The 27,667-nt window shown below is 37.7% G+C and overlaps 1 protein-coding gene across 1 annotated transcript in view; it reads right to left on the reverse strand.

The window, feature by feature from the left end:
• Positions 1-25,606, reverse strand: part of calcr (calcitonin receptor) — a 57,495-nt gene extending 31,889 nt beyond the window's left edge. The window contains 1 exon segment of the mRNA XM_028461474.1: positions 25,366-25,606. The gene's annotated coding sequence lies outside the window, so the exon portion shown is untranslated.
• Positions 25,607-27,667: the final 2,061 nt, after the last annotated feature.

Consider the following 27,667-nt stretch of genomic DNA (forward strand, 5'->3'; position numbering starts at 1 on the left):
GCAGGCAGACACATGCAATCCTATAAGTCACGGTGAAATGACGGATGGACTGGTGCTAATTGTTTTGGCAACAGAGACGTACTGATTGATGGTGGGCTACTTACAGTAAGTTTAGAAAAAATTACATTGAGAGATGTGGAGCACTCAAGGAAAGAAGAGCTGGTGTCTGGCCAGTGTGTAATCAGTATTAAACGACAGTAGAAATACTAGTTCAGACCCACAATGGAAACTATTTTAATGGCAAGGCAACGCAAATTTATTTGTATATAGTGCATTTCATACACAAGGCAATTCAATGTGCTTCACATGATCAAAAACTTTAACAGAAAACAATCAACAGCTTAAAAATCAATAAGAACATTAATATCAGCAGTAAAAACTTTAAATCAACAACATGATTGAAAAATCTCCATTTTAATCATACGCGGTAGTGAAAAATAAGTCTTATTTACTCTTTTTTTTTTGTTTTGTTTTTTTGACGAGTGTAGATTTCAGTGTTAACATTTAATATTTAGAGATTTATATAAAATTTAGACATATTGACTATACACGCACACACACACACAATGCTCACAATATAGTGCTTACCTAAACTGTATGACTAGTCTGTTAGATAATCAGAAAACAACAAATATTAGGCATTTTTCATCAAAAATTATTTCAATACCAGATTAGAAACTTTGTGATTTCATTTAAAACTACTAAGTTCCAAAAGCATTTGTTACATCCTTTCACATAACTTCAAATAAAGTGCTCCTATCACATTCACAACTGTAGCATTGAAGACTAAAACATATTGGCATGCTGCTTCAAGAAAACATTTTTGGTATTATGGCACATGGCAAGCTGTTCAGTGAGATCCTTTGTGAAATTTCACACTCATAGTGTTGTTTTGTGCTGTGGTATGTGTGTTGTGGTGGTCCAGAAATATTGGTACGTCATTTGAACAATCTTTAAAACAAAAACTGTAGAATTAATTCAGTCTCCCTAAGAATGGAGGAAAGCTACATCTGTAACCACACATATATACTCCTATACCCCCCCCCCTTTTTTTTTTTTTTTAAAGCTGTAATACCTACAAATTGTTAGTCATCTCCTTATTACAAATTGAAATTGAAATTGCTAGCACGCACTCCTTACTACTGTTGGCCAGCACAGCATTATATATAACAGGTTACACGTACAGATCATGTGAAGGTCACAGCATCTATCCATTTATACAGCTCATCTTAGGAAAAAAGCAAAGAAGCAACACCAACACTTGGACAAACGCCACAATCTAAGGCAGAGAGACAACAAGAAAAATACAGTGAGAAGTATGGATCCTAAAATTTCCTCTCGGGGAAGAAAAAAGCTCTGTAAATAACATAATCAGTTCAGTGCGTGGACCTGCATATGTCAATTATCCCCTTGTTTCCGTCGAGTGATGAGAGCTGTTTGGTGTTTTTTTTTTATATAAGTGGAATGATTTTAACATACATGTGAGAGAGAAATTGTACAGCAAGTAAAGAATAGGTGAAAAGTCAGCAACAGAGGAACTGGTCTTCTTCTATGTATCCTAATCATGCTGGCCATGTGACATCCTACAGGCAGACTAATGCTGCGTTCACACCGGATGCGTCACAAAATGTCCGTACGTCCAGATTACAGACAAAGTCAATGGATAGATGCGTCCCAGATGCAAAATCTTTCCCGTGCGACAGTGCGGTCCGATCCGCACGTCAACCGGACTACGAAGGATTTGGCGTGGAGGAGAATCAGCGAGGCGGTGGTAGTAGCAGGTAAACGTTCTCTCTGTAGTTTTCATCTTTGAAAGTCGGCACTGAGCGAGGATAGCATTAGCCACTAATCACACCGGCTTTTTTCACTGGTGGTTTATGTTTGTGAGAGGAGAAAAAGGAGCGCAGCTCGTCGCTTCAGCAGGCAGTGAAACTCACCAAGCTGGATGTGTCGCTGGTGGGCGGGGCTTCGCTTCAGACGTGCGTATGAAGCGAATGGGGAAATTTTTTGATCCTGCGGACCTGTACGTTTTGATTTTGGAAGTGAAGAGAGCTGAATTAACAGTGAAATTATTCAGCTTAAAGATTGAGAAGAGGATTTTCCTGAAGTTTAGAAAAGAAACGCCCTCGCTACTTTTTGGAAAAAAATACACATGTGCAACTGTCGCAGTGCAAAGTAAGGTGATATCACGGGGAATAAGCGGGAGCAAACTAGAACTACGATAGTGTCAAGCAAATCACTGTTCTTCTAGTCTGGTGAAGAAACACAAGTAATCACTATGAAAATTAAGTAAAAACACTTCTATGCATCTTTTTACGGCACTGCAAATGCAATGTTTAAAACTTAACAAGAAAATTGTGTTTATGGTGGAAATTTCCAAGCAAATGGTCTATGTTTTGTATGTATCTATGAGGCCTACACTAAAACACTTTCATCTCCGGCAGCTTTAAGAAAAGAGTTAGCGGAAAGGTATAAACACTATTCTCTGTTCCAGATTTTAGTTGACAATCAAACTGACCTATGGCCATTTACCGTATAATCTCAAATGATCTTGACCTCAGTGAGGCCACAGCCTGCAGTGAGCTCAGTAAGTACCAGTTTAGCCCCTTTACTCAATGCTTTTACAAAGGAAGTGTTCTTGGCTTGCTAGATTCCATTATAGTGACACATCCTTCAGGTAATACTCCTGTGGCATACTGTGTCCATGGGAGAACTGGATGAGAGGTGTTTAAAAAAAAAAAAGCATACAAATGGGTAGAAAAGTGTGCCGATCAAACTCTCACCAAAGCCCTTCATCTGCTCAGCATCTAACCCTGTTCACTTAACCATCCATCTCCACATCTTCTGTATGTATATGGTTTGTTCTCCTTTGTTTTCAACTTTTTCCCTTTTCTCATATTTCATACCCCCCACCCCACCTTAAACCCCCTCTCATCACTCTTACAGCCTCAGACGGAGACACCAATCTCCTTCTTATAGATGTGTGCCTACACCACAGGTGGTGATAGAGAATGTGACAGTACGATCTGCCTCCTTCGCTGTTGTCATTTCATGCTCTATCTCTCAGTCTCATGAGACCAGCCACACAGTCGTCATTTGGCATGGATTTTGAAGGATTGTGAAAAACGAGTGGGATTACATCTTGATCCTGAATGGATTAATTTGATAAATGCACAGTTTGTAGATGCTGCTCACCAAGCTGTCCAATATTTCTTGCCTAAGGAGCAAAATGCATGTTTGCACTGATTTACAAGCGACATAACCTACAAGCAAGCACTTTTGTTACTGCGACATTCCTAATCACAGGACCCATGAGGTTTTCTGTCATAGCCTGCTGGATACATGTTATTATTTTGTAAAATACCTACATCTAGAAAAACTCAAAAAATTATGAGCAGCACATGGAAAAATGCACACTTAAGCTTTTTGATCATTTTGCCACAACACTGAAAAAAAGTGACATCTAGAAACTAAATCTTTCACTATGCAATGATCGCAGTGATTGATCGTAGTGATTCAATTCTAATTCTATTTTTCTTAGCGTAGGATTTCTCCCAGTCTCAAAATTTGACAGACCATTAAAAAGGTCACTCACATTACAACAAGCGCAACGAAAGGTAAGGTCGGTGCAGGCCATTCAGTGCAAGAGACGAAAAAATCTATACATAAAAACTTTGTGATAATAAAAACACAATATAACAAGATGAGATACAATTAAATAGGCACAGTCTATAACACAGATTAAAAAGGTATGTACATATGGTGCAGAGAAGCTGTAGTGTGTATATACAGTACAGTGGATATTGCAGGATGAATATGACACAGAGGTAATGTCAGTTGCATCAGTGTATTACAGTCAAGTGTTATTTAGGGCTCTTACCGTAGTTGGAAAAAAAGCTATTTTCCAGTCTATCAGTCCTGGTTTTGATGGCCCTGTACCGTCTGCCCGACGGCAGTAGCTCAAACAGGAAGTGGCCCAGGTGGTAAGAGTCCTCCAGGATGTTATTGGCTCTCCTGAGGCAGTAAGAACCATGACGGTCCTCCAGTGTGGGCAGAGGGCACCCAATGACCTTCTCAGCCATTTTGGTGATCCTCTGGAGTTCTTTCCTGTTTGCCGCTGTGCAGCTGGCAAACAGAGGCAGTATGTGAGGATGCTATCCATGGTGGAGCAGTAAAAAGACACAAGCAGTATTTTTTGGACACAGGAGTCTTTTTTGTGCTTTTTTGCCAGCTGTGTAGTGTTCTTATTCCAGGTCAGGTCAGTGTAGTGTTCTTATTCCATTTCAGCTTCTCCTTGATGTGGACTCCCAGAAAGCAGAAGTCACTGACCCTTTCTACACAGGTCCCACCGATGAGATTGGGATAAATGTCGATTTTGTTATTTCTGAAAAACAAAATGGACATTGAGCTCCTTTGTTTTGGATGTGTTCAGGAGCAGGTTATTGTCTCTACACTACACAGTCAGCTGTTGCACCTCATCCCGGTAAGCGGACTCATCAGCTCCTGTGATGCAGCCTACCACTGTGGTGTCGTCCACATACTTAATGAAAATGTTGGCGGTGTGGATGGGGGTGCAGTCTGAAGTGTAGAGGGTGAAAAGCAGGGGGCTCAGCACGCAGCCTTGAGGGGAACCGGTGCTGAGTGTGAGGGGTGCGGAGGTGTGGAGTCCAATCCTGACCCTCTGTGGGCGCTTCGTCAAAAAGTCCTCAATCCAGAGGCATGTGGAATGAGGTAAACGAGGATTTGGTTAAACGCCGAACTATAATCCACAAAGAGAAGGCAGGCGTAGTTACCTTGTTTCTCCAGGTGGGATAGCGCTGTGTGTAGGGCTGCATTCATGGCGTCCTCTGTTGATCTATTTACCTTGTAGGCAAACTGGTATGGGTCCGAGCTGGGGGTTATGAAGGTCATGATGTGACTCCTAACCACCCATCCATCCATCCAGCCATCCATTTTCAAACCCACTTGCTCCTGTTTTACAGGGTCGCGGGGGTCTGCCGGTGCCAATCTCCGGCTCTCATTGGGTGCTGGGCGGGGGTACACCCTGGACAGGGCGCCAGTCCATCGCAGACTACTAACCAGTTTAACAAAACACTTCATCACCACTGTTGTGCGAGCGCCACTGGCCAGTAGTTGTTGCTGGTTATGGTTAATTTCATGGGCAGGGGGATGACAGCGGAGGTCTTCAAGCAGGATGTGACTGCAGACTGGGTCAGTGACAGGTTGAAAATCCTGGTGAGGATTCCAGCGAGCTGGTCTTTCAATGGTGCTGGGTTTGTAGTTGGTGAGGTGCTGGATCGCCATCCATGCCTGCCTGCTGTTGTTGCTGTTGTGGTCATCGATCCTCCTCATGAAGTCCACCTTGGCCTTCCTGATGCCTCTCTTCAGGTTGGCGCGGGCTATGCTGCAGAGAGCCCTGTCACCAGATCTGAAGGCGGTGTTTCTGTCCTTCAGCAGCCGCTTCTTCTCTCTGGTTATCCAGGGTTTCTGGTTGGGGTAGCCCTGGATATAACTTGAGTGTCCACCGGCACACAAAATGTGAAATAAACCCATCCAGTCCTTTGTTTGTGGTCTGTATAAGTCTTAAAACACAGAGAAATGCTTCGTTTCAAATTTTCTCAGTTTGTGACATCACAGGTTGAATCGGCTGTGTTGTCTACGGCGGAGGGGAGGGGGAGGAAAACGGAGCGCTATTATTCATACAGGGTCATAAACCTCCCCTTTTGCTTGATTCATGTTATGTTTTGACCAAATCCCAGCACAGATATGTCATTTAGACCACAGGGAACTGTTTTAATGGGTATAATATTTCTCTTTTAAGGAAGCCTATTTATTTTTCAATTTATACCTGAGAGATTAATTTTCACTATATCACAAAACCGTTTTCCGCATGGTGTTTAATTCACTGAGCAAACAAAGAATGTTTTCATAAAGCCCAAATAATGCATTGTTTTACTAAATGTCAAAGTTAAGGTGCTTTAAAGCTAACTTTTTAGTGTCAAATCCAGGATTTTGTTTTTCTGAGCTAAATTTACATGTGTTTCCAAACCAAGCACGAGTTTTTTATTCATATACCCATTCACACCTACAGCTGAGTTAGTGATTAACATGACTTCTCCTGGGGTATCAGCCCTTCCATTCTGAGAAAGAAGTGGGTGTGGAATGGATGGATGGATAAAACCCTAAAAAATTATTCTAAGAATACTTCATATTTAATTCCTCCTGTTAAAGTGAAACATGTTGTTTTCACTTCATACTTTATTTTTCCCTGTCTGGCCTCTTTTTCCACCTCCGGAGATTCTGCTTCTAATCTGCTTCTCCCCCCCACTTTCACCTGGTTTTGCTATTTCCCTTCTCTCACTACAGTGGCCAGCAGATGTCACTCCTTTTACCCCAATAGCAATAGTCACATTACAGTATACTGACAGCACACCCTCGTCCCTCATTATCCTGTCCTTTTAAACCCTTCTTTACGCTTGTATTTCCTTCCAACATGAGTGTAAACTCTACTTTACCCTTCTTAGGGCTGGTGACAGTTACATCAAAGCAATTTAATAAGTGTGTTTTATTTTATGCAAGAATGAAACATTCATAGTTGCTGTGAAATGCTATGATGACATAAGCAGACATGGGGAAAAAAGAAAGAGAACCTTAGGGCAGAAAAAGGGAATAAATCAGCTTACTTATCCTTTAAACACTCCCCACCCCTCCCCACACACACACTCCCAATGTGGTGACATGTCGTATTTTTAGCTCTTCTCTCTCTGCTGTAATCTCAAATATTTTAGTTGTCTCTCATCTGGATTGGGTTTTGTTTTTCACTAGTGAGCAAATGCATTAAGAGCTCCTTTGTGCAGTGAGTTGTAATAGAGCAGGGGGACATCTTAAACATGCCAGGCTGTAAAATGTAGATCATTGAATCATTTTATTGCCAGTGTTTTATCAATTTTATGGCAATTGTTTTTGAAAATGGGGAAATAGGCCAACAATGCATTTCTTGTGGGAAAACACAATTCATTATTATGGCCAATTATTTACGAAAGAAAAAAAATTAAAAAAAAATGAATGTATAGTTTTAAAAAGACCAGACTTTGTTGGTCCAAGCTGCTGTGTGGCTCAGTTGATGATGTATGTTTGAGCAAAAGGTCAGGCATGAATCATCTGTTGAGCACGTGGTCAATTGTAATCTAAGTAAATAAGGATTTTGCCAATGTTCTCTGGAAAAAAAACGTTTCATGTCAAACATATTTATTTGTTTCTGCTTTATAACCACATAAATCTGTTGAGAGATGGCGAAAACATGAGATTGAGGTCATAGTTAAGAGAATTAACCTTCTGTATTTGTTTTAATGATCTGTTCACAAATGCCAAATCATTCTAAGATAATATAACAAATAATCTTATATATATACACGTAGCAGTAAGATTGATTGCCTGCATCCCACGAAGCCCAAAGTGGAAATGGTTGACCAGAAGACGACCAAACCTAATATGAGTGGAAAGCTGATCCTAGTGATGAGTCAACAAATTACAATGCAACTGGAGACTCGAGGCAGAGATGGATTGGTGGTTTATAGCTCGCAGCACATTGTGATTCATCTCCAGGTTAGTGTATTCATACGCAGATATAATCTCCCTTCTTTCCTGTTGTGTATTTTAAACACTTTATTGAGAAAGATAAGGAAAATGTTGGACGTTCTCAAGTGCACACTACACGTTTTCATGATTTGATGCTGCTCGCACTCGAATACCGTCCTCTGTCCGGTATTTACCAGTGAATAAGTGTACAAGAAACCACTGTGTACTGGAGTGTTCCAGCTGTTCAAAACAACCCTCCTGAATACAGGGCTCTCACAAACTCTGTGTAAGCACCTGATTTAGACCTATTTACCAATGCAGTCACATTTGTCACGGTAAAGAAAAGCTTAAACCACGAGAAGATGAGGGATTATAAAAACAGATTTCGAGGCATTTTGTGTGCAAAGGGCCTCTTTTGGAATCATCTCACTATGGTCTCTTCTATCCACTTAATCCTTTATCTACGCTGTGTCTACTTTTACCTTACCAAGCAAACACCATGTTCTATTTGGAGTTGTTTAGTGCCAGGTAGACTAATTGGAGACATTTTATTCTTTCCCTCTTTTGGCTAAAATATGAGCACATGGAACAAATTGAAGGCTCAATAATCCTGCATGCTTCTTTTTAGACAGCTAATAACTCAACAGTGGTAAAACAATTTTTGGTGTATCCAGATATTTTCAGACTATTTAATTCTCCAACATCCTAAGTTAACATGGCATTTCCAGTCCTGTTGACTCCCACAATTGAGTGGAAACTAGTCTGCACACAAAAATCGACCTGTGATAGTCTGTGCTGTATTTTCCTGCTATAAATACAACAGAGCGTGGATCTCACCCTTTGTACTGTACATCTCATGATGCTAACTCCAAAAAATGTCCTCTGGGGCTTTAGATCACAGGGAATGTATTTCAGAAGGTAAAAGCAGAAGCTAGAAGAAAAGACTCACAGACGGCAGAGCAAATGTTTGACTTCCTGAAACCAGTTCCTCTAATCACAGCCATTTACCCAGGAAGAAACATGAGAGCTGGGAACGCTGACGGTAGAGGAGCAGCATCATTTTCTGAGGAAGTTCGCTCATCAGTAAATTGAGCCATTATGACGCAACAGCAAAATTATTTTACAAGCCTAATCTATCCTATTCCGCCACTTATTTTACCTTCGCTGTGCTTTGCCACCTTTATCTTTTGAATTAGATTAGTGATTTAAATCCAGACAACGGCAATAAAAAGAATATACAGTGGTCAAAGAAACGTAAGAAATGGGGAAACCCTCCCAAAGATTTCTATTAGCCAATATCCATACGCAATATGTCTTTTCAGCCATCATTCTTTTCCTAGTCATTGGAACCCAATACTCCCACTCTGAGTGCCCATGGCAGTCTGGGCCCTCAGGCTACAGCCTAGTATTTGGTTCACATTATTCGAACTGTGCCATCCAGTTGATAATATCACACTGGCACAGCTGTATACTGACCTAAAGTAAGAGATTTTTTTTCTGATTGAAAATTGTGAAATTAAATCAAATTCAAGTTTTTAGTAATTCTAGCCAGACTATTTTTGTCTTCTTTTTGAATACGGTTTCATTTATTCAGACAACTGTTACTTAGGAAATCCACTATGATCTCCTGACATGTTCCGACTGTCAGTCTTCGTCAAAAGCCTCTGCTGATCGTGTTGATGTTTCTTTTGAAGTTTCCTTGACTTCCGTGTAGTAATTCCAGCAAAATTCTTTTCGTCTTATTTCTTTAATAAGACGACTGTCAACTGGCAGTCTTTGTCAAAGGCGTCTGCTGGTCGCTTTGATGATCGCTTTGATGATTGCTTTGATGATTGCTTTGATGATCGCTTTGATGATCGCTCTGATGTTTTGAAATGCAAAAAACCAAAATAATATCGCTTGGTTGCGCTTGGCATGGTAGTATTTTAAATAAAATGAATGTTCAGTAAATCAGAAGCAATAAATAAATGTAGGAGGTAAAGTTTTTGCAGATGTAGAGTCTTGTCTCTATCCCAACTCCTCTTTTTTGGGGGAGAAAAAAAATTAAAATTTCCTCTGCAATACATACTTTTGTGAAATGACACAAATCTAATCTAGAATCATAAAAACTAAACTCATGTGGTCCAAAAACAACACTTGTGTTTATTAGCATTTGAAAACTAGAAATAAAAAATAATCCTTTTCAGATGTGAAATTCAGTAATTACAAGAAAAACTCCACCTATGGGGCTTGATATTTGTTTATACACTACTTATACTAGTATTAGTACAATACGATACAGGCTCGTGATACAATACAAATATTTTAAAATCGTATCATTGAAGTTGGAAAAATATTGTTTTTTGGAACTAATAAATAAAGTAAACCATGCAAACTTAACCACCACCTTGCAAGTACGTGCTATACTTGCAGTCGAGTGGGATTCATTCTACCCATCATCTGTAGCCTTATCTGCAATCTAACTTCCAAGTCTTCTTGTGCACAGCAGAAATTAACAGCAAGATATTAAAATAACTCCTCCAGAACTTCTAGTTCTACTTCGATATGACTGAGTGATTGTATTTCGGAGGCCGCGTGAATTTTTTTCAGCCAAGACACTACAATGAACTGCACTAACGAGGAGGTATTGCATCTGTCACTTAGGAGTACAACATAAATACAGTGTATAATAATGTTTAACTGTGTCAGACTATAAAGCAGCCTGGATGACAATAAAAAAAAGAACATTGGCTTGATTACTGCCTTCAAAGCGGAGTCTGATTTGCATACAGGTGATTAATTCCCACTATTGTCATCAAATCCCCAGGGTTCTTGCCAAGATGGTGTTTGCCTACAGATTTAGAAAGCTACGAGAAAGAAAAGCAAACTGTTTGACTTAGAGAGATGCTGTGCTGAATGTGGGAGACTTTAATCGATGTCTACACTTTTTCACCCATAATTAGACAAACACTGGTAGAATTCAGTGTGTTTTTCTAAGTTTCTATCTTCTGGGGTGTTCCGGCAGTGAAGTTGCAATCTGCAACTGTGTTTAAGTATGTTTCAAAGTCCAATAAATTGAAAGACCACACAAAGGACAGCTATTGCTCTTATTACTCTTCCTGATGCCTGTACAAAAAAATGTTGTTTACAAGAATTGTCGCAGGCACAGATCCCATTCTGACATTGACATCTCCTAGCTACTGTTTTTGTTTACTTCCTGAAACGATGAAGTTTGACTTCTCGTGTTCGTTCAACCTTTAAATAAAGGAACAAAGCTTATAGACGTCTGTCCTTAAATATAGGGTATTTTCAGAGAATCAAAGTCCTTTCATCTGCCAGCCAACATTTTCCCCAGCCTCATCATTTGCTCTTGAATTCTCCACTGAACATATTTTATCCGTCAACCAACAAATTATATTTGTCATTTTCCCAAAAGATGAGCATGGAGAACAGATGTTGGATCCAGTAAGACGTCCTTTAGGCTTTGGTTCAGTGTTTTGCAGTCGGAAAAAAGGCAGCCCACAACACATGAATGAAGTTCTCGTCAAAGAAGTAGTTGCATAGTTTAGAGAGAACACTGCAGCATCATTTTAAGAATTCTGTCTTGCATTATTTGAATTATTCATCACTTCCCACCAAAATGACACAAACTCCTTTTGAGCTTTTTTTTTATTGCACAAAATGAATAAACGTACAAGAATCTAACAAAATTATTTCACGTGACATTTTACATTTAAAATTTTTTTGACTGCGTCGATGTGAAATACCAACATATACAATATTATGTTTCCAAATGTTTAAAATTACAAGAGGGAACATGTGATCCTATGCCTAACACGGCTGCATCGCCTTCCTCAGACTTTATTTAAGTAAGTTATATATATTTTCCTGAGAAAAGAATCCTTGCTTTTATGTCAGACATCAGACACGTCCGCTGTGAAACTTTGAGCTGGTGGGCTGGAGGGGCTCGAATGAGTTTAACACGTTGAGAGAATAATAAATTCACATGTACTTCTACAGTAAACCAGATGATAAAGTATATAGGCTACTTTTTCACTCTTCCTGTTTTTCATTTATACCAATAAACCTTGGACACAGTCAGAGAAGTGTTGCCTTTCATGTTCTCCCAGTATTAAACAAGAAGGCCTCTGATGAAAGCAAAATGCATATATTCATATGTGCCATCTTCCTCCTAACAGACATACAGCGCTCGTTGCTTTGATCACATGTTTTGTGTTCTTTTGTTCCACTCAAAGTGGCTTGTGGAGAGCACAGTATACTGTATGTATGAATGGATCAATTCTCCCAACTTAAAAAATGGATCTATGTGCACACTGTAAACAAATGCCTCGCATGTTCAATTGCTGAGTAAAGTGTAATCTGATGCAGACTATGGGGTGCTGATTTTTTTGTACCGCATATTTGCAGCATTATTTGTGATCTCATAAAAATATGTCAATGTTAAATCTAAATGTCAAATATTAAATCTAAATCTGAATGTTACATTTAAATACAAATGTTAAATCTAAATGTTAAATATTAAATCTAAATCTGAATGTTACATTTAAATACAAATGTTAAATCTAAATGTTAAATATTAAATCTAAATCTGAATGTTGCATTTAAATACAAATGTTAAATCTAAATGTTAAATATTAAATCTAAATCTGAATGTTACATTTAAATACAAATGTTAAATGTAAATATAAATGTTAAATGTAAATATAAATGTTAAATCTCAATCAAAATTTTTAATCTAAGTGTTTAATGCTAAATCTAAATGGCAAATGTGCATATTAGCTAAATATTTATAGTTTATAGTCTAAATATTTAGATTTAGCATTTGCATTTAAAGTGTATATTTAAATGTAACATTTAGCATTTACATTTAGATTTAACATTTAACTTTTAGATTTATATTTGATATTTAATATTTAGATTTAACACTGACATTGTATTTTTACGAGGAAAAAAAATCACAAATTTCACAAACATTGCTGTTAATCTGGTGAAAAGAAACATTAAAAAAATCACATACATTTTTTAATTGTGGTTTTGGTGCTAAATGTTGCAAAAAGTTGCTGTTTATTTTAGCATGTGCAACTTTACAATCGCGCCCCATAAGAGGTCTTTCAACACAAAGGAGTGACTTTCAACTTCTATCAACTCAAAGTTGACCCGAACGTCTTCCCTGTTCCTCTTGCAGTTATTAGAAGTCCAGCTTCAAGGAAAGAAGCCCACTGACTGCACAATGACCACAAAGACAAACAAATCAAAGATAAAAGGTCAGCCTCTCCCGGACCAAGGGTCCCAATTACCGTAGACAGAAAATACCTTCCAGAGGATGAGAGGAGAGGCCACTAAAAGCCACTAACTTAATCCCACCACTCAGTATTGAACTCAATCTAAACCAGTTCAAGAAGTATCACGAAAAAAGGGCTTCTTTGATTGGAAAGCAACAGCCCCCACTGGTAAAACTAATGTCTCAGGGATGTTCTCTGACTATAAATCAGGTTTTGTGGGAGGATAGAACAGAAGAAAATGACAGAAACATCCCTGTTAAGAGTCGGTTACAACAAACGCTTATTAAAGATGGTGAGCAGTAATTTTAGCTGAGGCTTGGAAACTAATTGGAACCATCTGACTCATGCAAATACAATAAAAGGAGAATTTTTTTTTTCTGTTCTACTGTATTTTTTCTTTTTTGTATTTAATAAAGGAGTCAATTTAGACAAGTGCATCTTAGCCAAAATAAACATGTTTTTTTATTGCAGTGTTTTCTATTGAATCAATGAATCCAGTCACTAAATGTACTGTTGGTCTACTAATTAACCAACAAATAATTCATTTAAACCAACAAATAATCAGTTGACTATTTCATAGACCATAGGTTCTCACGTGGTCTCACCCTGGGACCCACATTTTGCCACGATAATTAAATCGCGACCCACTTTTTTTCTTTTTGTTTTTTAGAATTCAACCAACTAAATTTCATTTTTCAAAAATAGCTGTTGAAAACACATATAATATGATCTTTTTAAAACATAAATCTATATATTTTCCTGTACACAATGCATTTCACAGCATGCATGTCAATAGAAAAGTCCAACATGAGAGACATTAAGTATTTATTTATTTTTGACCAACTGTCCACGACCCACCCAGTACAGGTCCGCAACCCACTTTTGGGTCCCTACCCACCAGTTGAGAATCGCTGTTATAGACTAATGATCTAGTTTTAGTACCAAATTACAGATTTCTACTATTTAGTGGTACATTTATATAGCTTTAACACTGTTTATCCTAGATGAGGTTGCTTGGATTTGAAATCACAACCTCTCATTGTGGGGAAGTAACACCAATTAATACCCCACAAGCATGGCAAGCTTCAGCATGTTGAGGTATCAGAGTTTTTGGGAAGGTTTTCTTTTCTTTTCTTGTCTTTTTACATAAAAATCACAATCTCTAATAATGTTCTAAAATACATGTAATCAGGCATCTTTGGACACAACTTAAAATGTCTTTAAACAAAACACAGAATCAGAAAAATAGGCTACTTTTCTTCCTTTAGGGAATGCATTGTGTTTTTGTACAATATTTTCATGTTTGCGCCATCTGATCACTGTGTTATCCAATAATTGCATGCACTGACTGACACCTTAGGAAATGTTAATTAATGTCTGTGATGCAGGTTTTTAAAGTTTGTTTTTTTTTTTAAATGTGCTTCCTGAATAATCTGAACTATTTTTCTCTAATTCTTAAGCCAAACAATTATACTGTGACAAGGCTTTTAAAACCCACAATATAGAGTAACTGTCCATGCTGTACATTATGTCTATAGCTGCTTTCATTCTGTCCAGGGTAGCAGGAGTTTGCTGGTGTCACTCTCACCAGTACAACACATAGAAACAGAACTAAAAAAAAAAAAACATAAATTACTTTAAATGCGGGTACAAGGGGGAAAACCTGAGAAAACCCACTGAAAGTAGAGGAGAACATACAAACGCCAAACATAAAGTAATATGTTGTGTTTTATAAATTAATGTACTACATATAGTAGGAAACTAGCACTAACTTAAGTATCGCTTAATGTGATGTTCAGATACCCAGATCAGTAAAGTGAACAAAAATCTAATTGATCTAATGTAATATACGTTTAAGGTTGGTTTAAAGCCAAATAAGTGAAATGTGTGAAACACATACAAAAGGAAAGACACTCTCTCTGGCTCCCATTTCCCATCAGCCTGACATTGATATCATCTCACCATTACATGTATCTGTGCGCTGCTCATGGCATCATTTCAGTGATAGTATGGTGGGCAAATTACTGAACTTATCAGTAGATAAAGGTACCCTGATGTGACAGGGGTTCTAAAGCTTTGACCATTACCAGCCAGCCTCGTCCAGATTTATTAATTTATTAGAACAATCCAAATGACGTTAAAGGGCTTTAATTAGGTTTAATCAAAACAGTGTTCTAAGTAAATTAAACTCTAATACTCTGACTTCCAACTCATTAATGTAGTTCATTCAAAACTCAGTGAAAAGAGCTCATCTGGTAATTATTCCAGTGCGTTCTTTAGGTCAGTTGATTAAAAAAAAACATTTTTTTATATATATATATATACTACCGGTCAAAAGTTTTAGAACACCACACTTTTTCCAGTTTTTTTACTGAAAATTATTCAGTTTGTTGTGTCATTGGACTCTGAAATGAAAGCACAGAACAAATAAGCAATTTGAGTGTAAAAAGAAATAATGGAATCCATGAACAATACTGTTCACCTGATGCTCATGAGGGTCTGGAACCACAGTGTGTTCCAACACTGCTTTCACGCAGACAGAGGGGGTTGGAAGTAACCAAGAAAAGTTGGAACACCTGTAGGAATGAGTAGCACCAGCTTTCAAGGCTGATTCGACCTTCATTGACGCAGAACAGCTTTAAATTGGTTACCCACCTCGTGTTCCCTGAAAAAGGCCTATCTATCTATAAAAGCAAGAATGTTCTGGTGTCTGTGTGTGTGTGTGTGTGGGGGGGGGGGCATATCTTCCTGACGCAGTGTCTGATCACCTTGAAACTTTTTTTTAACAGCATGTGCATAGCCCGAGTGTGTGCATCCATAATTTTTGAGTGTTTTGGACAGAGCTGAGACTTTCAACATGCCTGCTGCTTGTTTCAATGGTGTGCAACGTCAGATTGGGCCAATGTTCTAATGTTCTAATATTCCAATGTTCCAATGTTCCAAAATGAGTGGGGCATGGGGGTGGGCTCTCCAGTGATTATTTTTCAGTTTTGGGTAACCACACCTTTTGTTTTTAACCTCTGGCTGTTCAGTACTTACCTTCGTACCATTTCAAGCTATTCATTGGACTTGCACGACTTGAATTGCAATAAATAACTGGAAAAATTAGGGTGTTCTAAAACTTTTGACCGGTAGTGTACATATAAAACAGATGTGATTAGTCTTCATATTGGTATAACTGAAGTTGTTCATATACATGGATAAATGCACATTGTGCTACATCTTTTTAGACTGCACAGCCTCATTTTACAAAGTGTACAAATGGAATTAACCCATAATATTGAAATATTGTAATGTAGAACCACAGAAAACCTAAAACAGTGTAAGTACATTGGTATTTTATTGCCACTATTCTAATACCCAAAGCCCAATGCAAAGCCTGATTTCTCTTTTTATCTCCAAAGGACCTTCCATATTTCTCTTAAGAAAAATCCCAAGACCATCTAAGGCAAGATCTAGAGACCTCTGCATACCTCATTCCCATCTGTGGATCATTATAGCCTAAAGATTCCCAGGATTCTACAAATCTAGTAAAAAACATTAGGATATTTATCATAAACACATTCTTATCATCTTCATCAGACAATCCCCTCTCCCAGGGTTATTCTAATGTCTCAGTCAATGCTGCTCTTTCCAGATAAAAGTATTTTTCAAATGAATATTATCTTTAAATGATCTGTGAGATTATCTGCTATTAGTATTCATCCTTTACAGTAACTAGATCTGGCAAAAATATGAATGACCTGGCAAAAAACTGGCAAAAAAAAAAAAAAAATTTTTTTGCCAGTTTGCATCAAGAAACCTGATTTTTCAACCAAAGTCTCTTGAAATTTGTTGTAATTTGTGCCGTTATTGGATTATTGTTAATTTGGATGAGACCAATTTCAGTTTGTTGTCTCTAACTTTTGTATGACTTACAGTTTTTAGTTGTAATTTCTTACTCAATGGATGAAGATTCTTTGACAAAGACACATTCGTATGAGCAGTAACGCGATTGAATGACAGATCAATGGAGTGAGAAAATAGACAAACCATGGAGAGGAACTAAAGACAGTAAAAATAAAATAAATGTTAGACGAGCCCGGCTGATGAAAACCGATTAGGAAAAAAACATTCAGAGTTCTATTACAAAAGGATTAAATAGAAACAAGGAAGCAATCATTGAAGTTAAAGACATGAGAGCGAGTGAGTAGGGGAGGTCGTGATTAACCAACTCTAATCACCTTCTCTTTGCACAATAAGCCCCTGAGGGCTCATCATCAAGTCCTCTCACACTTATCGCCATTGACTTTCTCTCCTGCTTCGATTTGCTTAATTTTAAAATGAAATTTTTGGGTTTTTTATGCCATTTTTTAAGTGAATATTAGTAAAACTAGTTAAGAAAATGTCAATGTTTGCCAGCAAGATGAAAGGCATCATTGATGTCTGAACTAATTCTAAGAAATTCTGAGTTTCACTGTCCATATTTGCTAAAATGCTTTTGCAAATTTCTCCTGAGTGATGACAACAAGCGAAGCAATAAACGGAGACATCCATTTTAAATGAAACTCCACGACCATTGGATTCAGAATCAAATGAAAATCACCTTGTATTTCTCTCCAGAAAGGAGAGAAATACAAGGTCACTGCAATGACTTAAACAAGCTTCCACTAATTCAGCATCCATCCATCAAAAATCCATGTATACATTCAGCCAGCCAGCATTCTACACCAGAGATGGGCACCATTGATTACAGTGAGGGCCACAAAAATGTGACTGATGTGGCCCCCGGGCCACCAGTTGCCCATCCCTGCTCTACACCATCATAATAAAGGATGATATAAGTTACCCTGCCTCACAGGGCCTATGCTATGAAGCTAGATAATTATATCCTGGATTAATCTTTGTTAGCGGGCTTCAATTAACCAAACGTTCCCTGTCAGAGAGAAGGTGTCCTACCAAGGTCGATAACAACACGCATGTTTTCAGCCTCGGTACCTTTCGCGCTCCCACAAAAAGGGGCGGAGATTGCAGCATCTGACCAATCGTTACAATGGAAAAACCTGGCAGACCGACCTTTTTTACAGTGGAGGAACAGCTTATGATCTTAAACAAATATAAAGAATTTAAATCCATGATGACAGCGAAGAGCAACAATGTCAGTGCAGCGCACCAAGAAGGGATGCTGGCAGCAAATCGGCGAATCTGTGAATGCGGAAAATTGTGAGATTATTTATTATATGAATCCATGGAATGGGATGATAAACAGACAGCGCTCTGATCAGTTAAACTTTTATACAGCACACGCACGTTTTTCTATTCAAGTAGACCTATTTATCACACACACTGGGATGAGAGCACATTGTTTCACTGTAGTATGTTCCTGCTGATGCGGTCAGCCTCACTATAGCGTAAGAATGAATGAATGAATCAATGGATTCATTAATGACTTCACACGTCCGCGTAAACGGAGACACAGGCTTCATCAGCTGACTGTAGATCTGTTCATCAGACACAAATCTATGTCCTTCCTAAACGCTGTCATCAGTAAATGAAAGGATTACATTTATGATTAATAATCCTTTCCTAAATGTAGCTGTCAGATCTGCACCAACCAGGATCTTCTAGCAATGGGCAGATCATGTTCTAAGAGTCAGGAGGCGGGGCTTTAACACTTGTTTAGATCCTAGCCAGAACAAAACCTGCTCCCGACCAGGTTAGTCATTCAGCCTAAGTTACCATGGCGATTTAGCTCCGTAAGACATTAGCAAGCTTCGTAGGACAGCACATACTGATTAAATCCTGGAAGTTAGCACAAGAAGAGGTAATCTAGCATCGTAGCATAGTGGGCTACAAACAAACTGTCTGAAATTCAGAGAGAACATGTAAACTCCCCCAGCATAGACAAAGATCTGGGTGTATTACAAACCGATATTTTCTTGGTAATTATATCCTTACTAAATGACTGCAGCAATAATGAAGGTGATCACATCCAATGATTACAATGCGTGTGATGCTAAATGAAAAGAAAATAGAAAGATCCAACATTGAGTCAGAAAACTGAATCTCACAGCAGCTGCTCTGAAAACAAAAGAAAATTAAAACTTAAACTCAAAAAAGAAAAGAGAGAGATGTTATTAACTGCTTCGGTTAGTCAACAGCTTTAATTTACAATCCTGTAACAATAGCACCACATATGGACTGAAATCTCACTGTAACACTTATGAAGCTCTACTTCCTGTTTCTCTAACACTCACATTATCTTTGTATACACAGTTTTATCATAACTTGCTGCTTCAACAAAACAAAAAAAAAATTACAAACTACTCAAGCAACAAAATCACATTTATAGACAGAGGTGGTTTCACGTCATCTTTACAAGTTGTTCAGTTTGAAGTATAAAAAGTATTTTATCAAAATATGTAATTTAAAAAATAAAAATCTATTTAATTCAAGCCATTTATTATATTTCATCCATCCATTTTCCAACCCTACTTTTCGGGGTTCCGGGGTTTACTGGTGCACCCTGGACAAGGTGCCAGTCCATTCCATTCATGTTTTTACAGTAAAAAAAGAAATAAAAAACATCTAATTTATATCAAATATTTCATTTCACGGTATTGTTTAACCTGAAATATCAAAAACCTTAGTTTTCCACATTCATCTTCACCAACGTGTGTAGAAGACATGCTGCTTTGTTTCCAGGTGTCTCATAAGAACACCATGTGCTCACTGAGGTGCCGTACAGCTGGAACCATAAGCACTGGTGATAAACATGGCAGTTGAGAGGTGCCTCTAATTTAATGCTTTGGCTCGTAAATGTTGTAAAGTCTTATTAACTAAACAGATTAATCAATGTGGCCTGAGTTGATTAACTACACTTGGCTTCAAAAAAACTTTTAAAAAGCCATCAAGTGAAGAATTTGTGAACTTCTGTTAGGGAGGAAGTCATTTAGGTACTGTGTCTATTGTTCTTTAGGACATCTAACACATTGTCCATTAATTGGTACCAGCTTTATTCAACCCCTTTTAATAAAGGGGTGCTTCTCCTAAAGGGTCTATGACAGTGACGTTAAATATATTGTGAATTGTATTATTATTTTTGGCTGAACGTGTACGTCGGCAACATCACAGAGACATATTTTTGTTTCTGTGGGTTAAAAAGATTATTTTGCTCTATGGGTAAAAGTACCCGAAACCTGGCTATAAGACAGAATCCTTTCAGCATCATTGCATTATAGCATGATCAATGTGTGACACATGAGCTGTGTGAATAATTATTAGAAAAGTAACAGGTACAGTTACAAAGTGAAAAAAGAGGGAAACCACAGTTGTTTGGCTTCATGGCCAAAAACTACATAAAGTATGAACTGAACAAGTCAACGCAAAAGGGTTTGTGTCATATGTAAAGAAAATTCACATAGTCATGTAAATTTGTGCTGTCTTGAGAAAGCTGAGGTGGTACTGTGCCTGCCAGAAGACAATCTGAAAAACATCACGTCCACCTGTGCAGAATGGGGGTGAATTCAATCGCACCTCTTATCCGGGCATGTTGGGAATATTATGTAGTTCAGAATTAACAAGTTTCGGACAAACAAATCACTTCTTAGAAGAAAGTTAACTATTTAAAGTGGCTATATCTGTGTTGACGGACTAGCATGCAGATGCAAGTGAACTATACTGTACGTGCCAATGATTGAACTAATAGAGGTTGTTGTGTATTCAATGCCTTTTATTACCAGCACTTCCAATGACATGGTGGATCCCATGTTGAATAACTCCAAAAGTAGTCTAATATTAAAGGTAGCAGCAGTGAAAAGTCAGTGTACTGTGTAAACCAGGGGTCACCAACCTTTCTGAAACCGTGAGCTACTTATAGGTACTGAATAGTCCAAAGGGTTACCAGTTAGAAAAGCACTTCCTCAATACTACATTTTCTTGGTTTCCCTTTATTTAGAGGGTAACATTAAAAAGGAAGGCTAGAAGTAACTTTAAAAGGTAGGAAATGTTGAGATTTCAACATGAAACACTTTATTTCTCCTTTTTCAAGCAATTGTTTCATTTTCATTCAATTGTATAGAAAATCTGCCTTGCATTTAAAAAAAAAATATATATATATATATATATATACTGTATATATATATATACACACACATATCATATTATATATAACATACCACTGTTGATGGTTAATTTAATACTAAAACTTTATCAGCATTATTTAACTTTACTGAGTACTAACTACATCTCTCATGTGTATCTTTGTGAGTTTGAATCCTGGAAAGAAAATCAGATTTTTTTTTAGATGGAGCTCATTGGCGACTAGAGCTCCTGGGGGCACATCACATGGTGCATGCGGGCTACATGATGCCCACGGGCACTGTGTTAGTGACCCCCGGTGTAATCAATTGTGCAACCTCAAAATACACCATAAAGATCAAAATAAGAGAATATTAAGGTTGTTCACTATGTGCTGCGAGGTGAGCCTGTGACTGTAAAGAAGTCTGTGGACGGCACAGAATGGTCTCAACATAAGCTTTTTGTTCGTAGGTGTAAAGGAAGGAGTCTTATTCACTTCGGCTCTCCACTAAGGTTTATTAACAGAATGACCAGATATATCCTAGCAACCCGCATACCTTTATTTGAAGTAAACAGAAAATTAATGGTTAACTAAATGTGCTAACCTCATCTTGTACAAAATACCTGATATCATTAATCCAATCTTTAGCTTCTCTATTCTTACGCAAACAACCAGAACAGTTGACAATACAACATCCAAATAAGATTTTTTTATGAAGGATCTCCCAGGTAGTGGATTTGCCTCTGAAGTTACCCATATTTAGTAACTATCAGATTTTCAGGTTTTAAACCAAAATCAAATACCATCAAAGATCAATTTCCAATGCAAGCCAACAATCGACCCTCAGTCGTTACGGTGACCCTAAGGTATGTGTACTCAGTGACAGCATGTCTCCCCCAGTGACAGAAAGCCAGCAGTGACTGGCAGCACTGGACAAAAAGCCAAAGGGATCTAAACTGGATGATGGGGTGAAAGTGTTTAGAGAGAAAGTCAGGGAACAGATAAACAGAGAGTCTGGAAAACAGCAGAGAATGTAATTAAGTGTGAAAAACAAAAGGGAACAGGACATCGCAGTAATAAAGGACCAAGATGAGAAGTCGACCGACATACACAGAGAAAAAGCTCATATCATATAACAGTGGGCCTGCCAGTTTGTCAGGGAGGCCACTGATAATGAGGAAAGAAAACAATAAAATAACAGGAGATGGGCTGAAGAAACACAGTGTCGTGAGTAAATACACATCAATAAAAACTGTTGGTTGTAAAAAAGAAGGACACAAAAGCAGTAAGAAAGAACACGAACATTATTTTTGTGGTGCAAGAATCAGTCAACGGCATGAGTAGGAAAATATGTTTGCTTTCAGTTCAGTGTTCTGAATATTTTGGCATCGCTTTTGCTGTGAATCCAGGCGGTTCCATCATTTCACCCCACAGACAGACAGACAGACAGACAGACAAAAACTCTTCCTGGTGCTTCCAATCCTGGTACCTTGAGTGTTCTCTTTAAAAAGTTAAAAAATAACCATTTCATCAGAGCTTGAACACTTGGTAAAAGTAGATTCTTATAACTGTTGTTGTTGTGTCCTGATGTGTTTTTGTAAACCTTTTAAAAATCTCTTTGATTTAAAACTGCTATAGTAATTTTCAAACGCTGTGATGCTGCAAATGCCATTGGCTTGAACGTGAGAGTCCATCATTGCAGATAGGGAAGTTTCAAACCCTTATGGCTGCATAGGGGCACGTTTTTTTGCAACCAGCTGTGCGGCTCTATAGCGATGTGAGCGATGAAGCTGCAAATTGAATCCAGGTATTACCAGAGGAGGAGATATCACAGACCACAGCACACAGAGCCATTTTTATGAGAATATTAACCCATTGAAAATGAATCTGTCCATGCCTTTGTCTTTTTGAACAACAAAACACTCTATTCTTGGCTCTATCGCCTCTTTTTTAGCAAGGTATCCTGTAGTTGTTCTATTCTAGTGCCATCTATTGACTTTTTTCAGCCACATGAATGAACGGCTTTGAATCTGAAACAACATGTTAAGTTATTTTAATTGCAATACGACTCATTCAAACCCCGGTGTAGATTAACATGAATCAATCAACATGAATACTACATAGAATGTCACATATTGCAACACTTACCTTCAGTTGTATCCCATAACTAGTTCAGCTTCCTCAATAAAACCTCATAAGTCAACTTTACGGTCGTACTTTACTCCATAAAGGTTTTTACTGCTTTAAACAGACTAGAGCAGGTTCTGCACAAGCTGTATTTCCCTTTTGCCTGAGAAGAAGCAATAAAATATGCCCTTTGACTCTAACAATAGTCAGATTTATTATGTAAATGCAAAGGTTGAAGCATTCCATAAGACCTTTCTGAACCTGACAGATGACTTGCTCGTGCATTGAGTAACTAATCGCTAACCTTTCAGCTTTTTGTTCAATTAGCCACTTTCTGTGTTGCCTGATTGCTCTGCCACTCTTTCAGTGAACGTCATCCACATCTTCTAAACAGCTTAATCTTAAAGATTTTTTCCCCCCATCCTGACAACCATTGAACTATAATTATAATAATTAATGAGATCCTTTGTTATCCAGATTTGTTTGGTCAAGGGTTGCTCGAGGTGTCACTCCTGGCCCTAAAGAGCATTGTCTCCATCATAATCATGTCAATTACAATGCTCGAATGCAGACTAGAAGTGACCTGTAGTCATTGCAAGTGCCTTTGAATAAAACATGGGGCATTAGCGTGATTAATATTGAGCAATAACAAGAGACAGTGGATAGTCTGCTGACCTTCCCAGAGAGACAACGCTGCGCCGTGTGTGCGTACACAGGAGGAGGACTGAATCGTTGCGTGTTTGATGTGGATTTTATATATTGTGGAACTAAGAAAGAATTAGTCTGAATCTTTTTTTTTTTTTCTTTAATCAAAAAAAAAAAAAAGTGGGCTAAATCTGTCAGTCAAACCTGTAAAAGGTCACTAGAATTTACCAAGCAAATCTCCAAAGACTCATCTGTTCCCCTTTGATCATTTTCATTCAGAACTCTCTCTCTCTCTCTCTCTCTCTCTCTCTTTTTCAATCTCTCTCTTCCTTTCTGCCACCCTCAGACGTCTCACTTCTGATCCTTGATGCTTGCTCGCTCACCCGCGAGCCAGTCTCTGTGACCGCACACGCAGGCAGGCTGACATTGTGCAGGACGACAAATGACAAAACTCATCTCGGAGACTCGGAAACATTGTCATCGCAGGCGCAGATTCTGCCTGTTTGCACGTACGACGGAACAGTAGTCGTCTTCGTCATTCTTCACGGTTCCTTATCTGTCTTCATATGTTTGCTCATAGTCATTGTTTCGCCGTTGTGTCCTACACATGCTCTGAGCATTATCCAAAAAAAAAAAAAAAAAAAAGACCAAGGAATCCCCAAAACAAGGATCCTAAAATAGCTGCAGACGTCTTCTTGGCAGGCAGATCAGTTTGTGCATTCATTCTGACGCTAGTGGAAACTGATTCAGGCGGCTGCATTTAGTCAAGATTTTTTTGGCTTTTTGTAAATCTTGCTCGTGGGCTCAAGGATGCATGAAGGAATGCCTGTTTTCCAACTCCATGTAGGTTACGTGCAAATACATCTAATAGGGTACAACAGCAAGGATGGCTCCAAAAAGAATTCAGGGTTTTTAAATTAGAATAAAGGAACAAATGTCAGCACGAAAGAGCAGAAAGGTCACATCCATTGACCTTTTAATCAGTGGTGCTTTTCAACAGCGTGCAGTGTGCGCCTTTGCTTATTAGGTTCCCTTGTCGTTTGTTGCCTTGTAAATGAAATCAGGAGACAATTGCTGCATGGTTGCATTTTGTATATCTGGGGTTTATAAATGAATTTACTTCTCACACTGGCTTCAAAGAGATCATAATTAGAGTTTCTACAGCTGCACAGACACTGCAGTTTTATTCTACTGCAAAAAAAAAGAAAGAAAAAGCCTTCAATATAGTTGCAAAAAAATAGTTTTAGTTAGACTAGGGGTATCTGGAGTATCGCTAAATATTAATAATAAAAAAACATAAATGCATTAAAAAAAAAAAATTACACCATCTAATTAGGATTTTTCAGTATAATTTAATAATTGTTCCCTTCTAAATAAATATAACTTCAATAAATGACCATTATTTCTTATAATTACATCTAAAATGCATATTTTACATAAAGGACTTTATGTAGAAAAAAGTAAATATTTAATACCCTGAAAAATTGCAATGCATTTATTTATGCATTAACGACCACAGTCGTCACCAAACCTTCCATCATCTTTGCAGAAATAATAAAGGAGTGGATTTCAACCTGAATGGTTTCACATTATGCTTTCAGCTTTAAATGAGACACTTCACAGTTAGTTTGAAAAGCCTTTTAAGAGGCTTTCAAAGCCCACTTCGTGACTTACCTTAGCAGGGTTTTAAACCGAGGCTCCAGATGAAGATGCTGAGGAGAATAATGGGAGAAGTCCTTCCAGCTTCTGAGCTCCAGTTTAACGCAGCTGTCAGTGCAAACTTTCTCTTTATCCACACAGGCTTTAAAAACTGCTACAACCTCCACCTCATTTCCATCTTATATAATAAGGGATTGTATAAAGGACAGCGTTGCGGGGCACCAGACCGGTGCAGTCAAGAGCTGAGGTCTGACAGTCCCCGTTACCGGAGAGGAGCCAGAGCCACTGGAGCTCCTCCTCACACACGCACGCACGCACGCACTGAGTGAGAGGGAGAGAGAGGGAGAGATTTTCAGTTGATTTCTATGGGGTGCCGATTGTAATGTTGCGCATGCTAAAATAGCAACTTTTTGCAACATTTAGCAACAAACCACGTTTTAAAAAAAAATAATGTTAATTTTTAACCAGATTTACAGCATTAATAGTGAAATTTGTGATTTTTTTTTTTTTTTTGTGAATTTTCTCGTAAAATATAATGTCGATGTTAAGTCTAAATGCGAAATATTAAATCTAAATGTTAAACCTAAATTTTAAATATTAAATCTAAATCTAAATGTTGCATTTAAATCTAAATGTTAAATCGAAATCTAAATGTTAAATCTAAAACTTTGAGCTTTTATTTTGGTTCTTCCAGTGAATTTGCATATTAGCTAATTATTTAGTTTCAACTGTGGCATTTAGATTTAACATTTAGTTTTACAGTCAACATTTAGATTTAGATTTAAAATGTATATTTAAATGTAATATTTATATTTAACATTGAGATTTAGAATTAATATTTAACATTTACATTTAGATTTAACATTCAGATTTAGAGTCAACATTTACATTTAGATTTAAAATGCATATTTAAATGTATATTTACATTTAACATTGAGATTTAGATTTAATATTTAATATTTAGATTTAGATTTAACATCTACATTTAGATTTAAAATGTATATTTAAGTGTTATATTTATATTCAACATTGAGATTTAGATTTAACATTTATATTTACACTTACATTTAGATTTAAAATGTATATTTAAATGTAATATTTATATTCACCATTGAGATTCAGATTTCATATTTAACATTTTGAATTCACATTGACGTTATATTTTTACGAGAATTTCTTTTTTCCACAAATTTCACAAATATTGCTGTAAATCTGGTCAAAAGTAACATTTAAAAAATTCACTTATGTTTTTTAAAAGTGGTTTGCAATATTGCAATAGCCATAGATTTGAAGACATACATTTTTGTGTTCTGGGAGTAATTTTGCATATTTAGTTTTTAGGAGCACAAATATTGTGTATTTATCTGTAATATTTTCACCAAAGTGTATTTGTTTGTTTGTTCGTCTGTTAGCAGGATTATGTAAAAATATAGAATAGAATTCAAGATTCTTCTTCTCACTTATAAAGCCCTAAATGGACAGGCACCAGTCTATCTCAAGGAGCTTGTAGTGCCATACAATCCCCCCAGAACACTACGCTCTCAAAATGCTGGACTACTCGTTGTTCCATTCATCTCTAAAAGTAGTATAGGAGGAAGAGCTTTCAGTTATCAGGCCCCACTTCTCTGGAACCATCTACCAACCACGGTTCGGGGGGCAGACACCCTCTCTACCTTTAAGGTTAGGCTCAAAACATTCCTCTTTGATAAAGCTTTTAGTTAGGAACCAGCTCATAGCTCATAATTAAGATGCAATAGGCATAGACTGCCGGGGGGGGGGGTCTGGCATGCTCGGTTGGAGAGAGGTTGGAGAGGGCGTTAAGAGAGAGGTCATTTAGGTTAGAGAGGGACCGGAGAGGGTCCCATTCCTCTTTCAAACACTCCCTCTATGTCTGCTTACTCCCTTGTGTGTTTGCTCCTGTACTCCTTCTGGCTTTTGTCTTGCAGGTCCGTGGGATCCTCAGTGTGGAGTTACAGAGACTCAGCGGCTCTGTCTCCACCCTTTTCTCTGCACACACCCAACACAGCATAACGTGGATGGCTGTTCATCATAGGAATGGGATCCACACAAGGTTCCTGCTGCTTAACAGAAGGTTTTCCTTGCCGCCATGATGAATTCATGTTGGGTGTGGGATACATATGTATGTGTATATACGTATATATGCATATGTGTGTATCCATAAAATGAAGAGTCCGTCCTTAAGACTGCTCTACTGTAAAGTGCCTTGAGATACCATTGGTTATGATTTGGCGCTATACAAATAAAGATTGATTGATTGATTGATTGAAAAAAGTACTTAAAGCATTTAAACACAGTT

This window comes from Gouania willdenowi, chromosome 11 (genome assembly GCF_900634775.1).
Source record: "Gouania willdenowi chromosome 11, fGouWil2.1, whole genome shotgun sequence".
In the NCBI taxonomy this organism is placed as follows: Eukaryota; Metazoa; Chordata; class Actinopteri; order Blenniiformes; family Gobiesocidae; genus Gouania; species Gouania willdenowi.